General features: G+C 39.8%; 1 long non-coding RNA gene across 2 annotated transcripts in view; it reads right to left on the bottom strand.

The window, feature by feature from the left end:
• Positions 1-531: 531 nt before the first annotated feature.
• The window catches only part of LOC128777293 (uncharacterized), a 30,367-nt gene continuing 24,898 nt past the window's right edge, over positions 532-6,000 (bottom strand). Inside the window, exons 1-2 of one of the 2 annotated variants that reach the window (XR_008422532.1) lie at positions 2,415-2,485; positions 532-1,254 (exon numbers count right to left, since the gene is read on the bottom strand). This is a non-coding gene — a long non-coding RNA (uncharacterized LOC128777293). Of the gene's footprint in view, positions 1,255-2,414; positions 2,486-6,000 lie in introns of those variants that run through there. The other variant, XR_008422531.1, reaches the window with a different exon arrangement.

Genomic DNA, 6,000 nt, shown 5'->3' with positions numbered 1-6,000 from the left:
GAGAACAAGGACTGTAAAGTGGTGGGCAGGAGGAAGGTGGTACAAAATCAGTGAGGAAAGCTGGGAGGTCCATATCATGGAAGGCCAGGGTAAGGGGCTTGGACCTTGGTCTAAGGGTGATGAGAAGCCATAGGTGGTTTCAGCTGCTGTATGGAAAATGGGCTGTACAGAGTGAGAAGGGGAGACAAGGAGACCACATCAGGGGCCATGGCAGTAGCGTGGTGAGAGATGGAGATGGCTTGGGCTAGGCATGCATGCCAGCTGACCCAAATCTCAAATTTTTCCATTGCCCTCATGGGAAAGCATCAGCAAGCTGTTCTTAAGTTACATGTGATTGAAAAACAAAACTGAATTCTCCGAATAAGATTCAATCAAACCATGTAGGAATGCTCTTTTCCAACAGGTCATGTGAGAGTTTAGTTAGTTTCAGACAAAAGAATACACCAAACACCCCCGCCCATCCCCCTTTTTTTTTAAGACGATGGGCTTTCTTTCTTTTTTTTAAAGTTTATTTATTTATTTTGAGAGAGAGAGAGAGAGAGAGAGTGAGCAGGGGAGGGACAGAGAGAGAAGGATAGAAAGACAATCCCAAGCAGGCTCTGCATTGCCAGCGTGGAGCCTGATGTGGGGCTCAAACCCACAAACTGTGAGATCATGACCTGAGCCAAAACCAAGAGCTGGATGCATAACTGACTGAGCCTCCCAGCTGCCCCACACCCCTTTTTAAAAAAATATTTATTTATTTATTTATTTATTTATTTATTTATTTAGAGAGAAACATATGGGGGTGCAGAGAGAGGGTAGGAGAGAGAATCCCAAGCAGGCTCTGCACTGTCAGTGCAGAGCCCAGCATGGGGCTTGAACTCACGAACAGTGAGATCATGACCTGAGCTGAAATCAAGAGTTGGATGCTTAACCAACTGAGCCCTGTCCTTGAATCTTTAATAGCCTTGGAATTTGGTGAGAAGATGAGTTTGAACTAGCTAGACTGGGTCTTGGACAGCACAGACTGAAAGGAAGTTGGGCTGACATGCTGGAGAGGAGGCAACACCCCTGCATCGCCAGCTACCTAAATTGGCAGTGGTCTGTCCTTCTGTGTGATTATTCCTGTGGAAACTCAGTTTGCCTTCAAAGTTTTGTCTTCATAGAAAGTAAGGTTGGAGAACAGGAGATGGGATTTCAACATGAATCTCCTCTGGTACCTTCCAAGCTCTTCAGCAAATCACACACCAGTCTAAAACTGGTTCTTCTTGGCTGGGTGGGAGAAGAAAGAGATTTCATGAGTCACCATGTGCACAGAATATTACATAATGTTCTACAAGGTACAGGGAAAGTGTAAAAGGTGTATTATCATTTACCAGATGCCAACTGTGTTTATATAACTTGATTTTCTTGGTTGGTGATCTCCATTTTGTAAATTAGCTCAAACCAATAAATCAAACTCCATTTCGTGCTATAAGAAGGCTACAGATTAGGCTAGCAAGCCCTGTGTGGGGCTCTTTTTAAAGAATAAGAGAGTCGAAGTTGTGTTCTTAATGCCCATTTTATATGCATGACTTGAGTTGAGTTCCTTATGCATAATTCATGTGGTCATTTACAGGCTTTTTCATGACTCCTCCATTAAGAGTTAACTAACAAAGGATGTTATCAGCCATGGCAACCAAGATATTATGCAAATCTGTCTCTGAACCAACAGCAAAGGGGGTAGAATGATTAATTAAAAAGATAGAGGAGGAAAGAGGGGTACACATCCCCCTTGATGTTCCTCATCATTTATTGATGTCTTTAACTGAAAATAATTTCGAAGGGTAAATATGTGTTTATGCATTTCCTCTGGGTGTGAGGGCACTGCTTGACCCTGTGAGCAACCATTGGAATGAATGCAAAACTGCTGATTTCATTCATTTCATTTCCTCTCCCTCCAAGGAACAGCATCACGAGAAGGTGGATTTGGTATTAGGTGACACCAGATTCTTGTCCCTTTAGCCCATTAAGCTAACCAAGTCACTTATTTGAACAACTCTGTTTCTCACATATGCAGTATAGATAAAAATACTTGTCCCTATTTATTTACTTGGTACAGGGTGGGAGGGGACTCAACAAGGGTATGAATAGGAGAAGGCAGCAATCATTGGGAGTCAGCTGGAAGCTGGGCTACCAGATGTCAGAAGCAGAGACCAAGAGAGGTGATTTTCCCAGAGTCGTTGGGGTGATAGAGAACCAAGTCAAAGCAAAGATCCAGCCAAGTATTCCCACAACAAAGCTCCTGACATAGCTTCCGCTCACTGAACTGCCAGAGGGACACAAAGTGGGATCCTCTAACTTGCCAACTGAGACTTTGAAAATTTTCATTTCCAAAAACTGGTTACAAAAGCAGTAATGGGATCTGACGCATGAATAGTTAAAAGGTTTACCTTTTACCTGAAGAACAGATGTTTCCATCAAGCACAGCTGGAAAGCAAGGTTGAATCAAGAAGCAAGTTAGTCTTTCTCTCTCCCTCCCTCTTGCTCCCCCCACCACACCCCCACCACCTCTCTCTCTCAGGCTTTCACACTGATTGAGATAACGTCAGGGCTCCTGTCCAGGAGAATCTTCCAGAGAGAGTGAGGGAAGCCATCAAAGGTCTTTCTGGATTCTATAAACGGTCCTAGAGTAACAGAATCTCTGTGACAAGGCAGCAGCCACATTTCTCTGTGAGCTGCTTGGCTTTATTTCCTTTATTTCCTACACCTGAGAACTAAAGTTACCTTCTCCTGTATCCCAACTATTTGCTTTTCAGTATATTCTATTTTAATATTATGGTGTAATTACATTCTAATCCCACATTACAAAGAATTTGTGGATTGTTCTGATTCAGCTGTGATGTAGACAGCACTTTGTTACTGTTCTAAAATAACCTGTTATTTTTTGATTATACGAATAATTTATATTTATTGCATAAATGTTAGAAAACAAAGAAAAGTCTGAAGAAAGAATTAAAAATTCCCTGTCAGTATTTGATGTGTTTTTGAGGAATTTTTTCTTCTGTATATATGTGAACACAGCTGTAGTTTACAACACTAAAAACATGGTCTATTTCCCCATCGGAAAAGCTATGCCTCTGATCTGGATTTCCACATTTCACCCCAGAGGCCACAAATGATGTGCTATAAAACAGAGCTACAACTACAAACTTCTATAACCATTTAAAATTCGTCTTTAAGGGGCACTTGGGTGGCTGTCAGTTAAGCCTGCAACTTCAGCTCAGGTCATGATCTCATGGTTCATGAGTCCCAGCTCCGTGTCAGGCTCTGTGCTGACAGCTCAGAGCCTGGGCCCTGCTTTGGATTCTGTGCCTTCCTCTCTCTCTGCCCCCTCTCCCATTTGTGTGCTCGCTCTCTCTCTCTCTCTCTCAAAATTAAATAATTTTTAAAAAGGTTTTTAATTAAAAAATGAAATTACTCTTTGAAATGAATAATGCTCATAATTCCTGCCAATATCCCAGATTGCAATGAAGTCACAGAGGCTCCAAGCCACTGAATACCACTGCTAATGTTTTCAAGAGGTGATCATTCTTGGAACTAAGAGTTCCCTTCTTAACCTTCTAGGAAGAGTACTCCAGGATCACCAGAACAATGGATTTTCAGGGTTTTGCTGTTTTCCTAGCAAAGCTGGTGCCCACAGCCCCAGTCTCCAAGTCTGACCAGTTATTGGGCTGATATCGTTGGGGTCTTTGCCTTTCCCCTCTGGAAACTAGAGCCCAGTCGATACCATAATTCCTCATACCCTTAAACCATAGTACAAAAGGCAAACCTCTCCAGGTTTCTTATATATCACTTTTTCTTAATTTCGTTTCCCTTAGAGCTTCCTTCTCATCTTCTTCCACTGTAATTTTTTTTTCTAAGAAAACTTCCTACCATTCTCCCTGGAATGCTCATTCCATGTAAAGAAACCTCCAAACCCCTTATTTTTAATAATATCATACGTTATTTGGAAGAACTTCCTGCTATAAACAACTAAAAAAAGAGCTGAATTTACTGAAGTGAAGTCTTCCTGAAAAAAATCAAAGAGCTAAGAAGGCATCAAGGAATTATGAAACTAAAGAGAAAAGGATAACCCAGTGAGTTCAATAAGCAGAAAAGTTACAGAGAGCCTGTGTCCATTCTGAAAAGTTTAAACCTTGATTTCAATGGCCTGGTGGTAAAGGGAACATTTACCAATCCCTGAACCTGGGCAAGTCAGAGGGTCTAACAGGAGACACATGGGCAGGTTCTATGTAAGCTAAGACTTCCAAGGACCACAGCCTCAGAGTGAGGCTAAACTGGTTTACCCTGGGAACCTCAATCCTTAAATCCGATAAGATGGTCCTAGATTATTAGTGGTCCAAGACCCCAAGCAGAAGCAAAGAACATTCTTTTTGTAGAATCCATCGTACGCTTTGAGTTGTTATTACAATTTTTTTCAACTACAATTACATGCACACAATCATAACTAACAACCCCACAGCAATAAATAAAAACTCACATGTACAACTTCAGACATAGAAAGTATCAGATAAAGACGATAACGTAATTATGTTTGTGTTTAAAATTATGAAAGACATGCTTGAAGATGAAATAAAATCATAAAAGTAATATAACATATTTGGAAAAGAACCAAGTAGAATTTCTGCGAAAGAAAAAGGCAGTAACAAATAAAAATTCAGTGGATGGTTTTTAATGCCGCTAAAGAGACAATTAGTGAGTCGAAATATGGACCAGGAAAATTATCCACAGTGCAGCATAGAAAGACACACACACACACACACACACACACACACACACACATACACACACACAAATGGAAATCACAGAAGAAAAGGTAAGGAATATAGAGGACATAACGAAAAGGTCTAACATGTATTTAGTTGGTGTCAGAAGAAGCTAGATATTATGGAGCCAAGATAATATATGAAAAGATAATGGCTGAAAATGGTCCAGAATCGGTGAAAGATGCCAATCCAAAAATTCAAGAATCACAATATTTAGCAATATAGCTAAAAATGGTAGACACATTATAGTGAGAGTCCAGAAAACTAGAGACAAAGATAAATAAAACCTTAAAAACATCCAGAGGAAAAAAGGTATTAACTTCAGAGGAGCATCAATTAAACTGTCAATTTCTCAACAGCAATAATGGAAACCAGAAAACAATGTAGTCCTATCTCCAAAGAGCTGAAAGATTACTTGCCACTTGAATTTTACAACCCAAAAATATATCATAAAAGAAAGAAGATGAAATAAAAACATTCCAGACTAACAAAAACCAAGAGATGCCACTGCCATCACGTTCACGTGAGAGGAAATTCTAAAGGATATGCTTTGCACAGGAGGACAATGACTGCAAATAAGAAGTCTGAGCTACAAGAGAGAGAAAAGTAAAGAAAGTAGTAAAGTGCATATATAAAGCTAAATGAACACTGACAGCACAAAATAATAGCAATGTCTTAATATTTTAAAATATAGAGAATTATGGGCACCTGGGCGGCTCAGTAGGTTAAGCATCCAAATTCAGCTGAGGTCATGATCTCTTGGTTTGTGGGTTTGAGCCCCATGTCAGGCTTTGTGCTGACAGCTCAGAGCCTGGATCCTGCTTTGGACTCTGTGTCTCCCTCTCTCTTCCCCTCCCCTGCTCACACTCTGTCTGTCTGTCTCTCTCTCTCTCAAAAAATAAATAAACATTAAAAAAAATTTTTTTAAATATAGTTTTAAAATATTTCAAAATGGTAGCAAATTGGTTAGGAAAGGAGTAAATGGAATTAGAATTATAAAAATGTGATTAGAATCCTAATTGTTTTTATTGTCCTCTGAGAGGGTTACGTTAGACTTTGATACATTACGGATATAAATTGTCATATCTCAAGTCATCTCTAACATCCAAACAAGTAGAAAGGAAAAGCGGAATGAAAAAAGTAATACTTAATAACTGCAAAGGAAATAAAGGAAGATATGACTCCAAAAGTCACTACAGTAGTTAATTCC

This window comes from Panthera pardus, unplaced genomic scaffold (assembly GCF_024362965.1).
Source record: "Panthera pardus isolate Hobbes unplaced genomic scaffold, ASM2436296v1 HiC_scaffold_16, whole genome shotgun sequence".
Taxonomy (NCBI): domain Eukaryota; kingdom Metazoa; phylum Chordata; class Mammalia; order Carnivora; family Felidae; genus Panthera; species Panthera pardus.
This window is presented reverse-complemented; position numbering and strand designations above follow the sequence as displayed.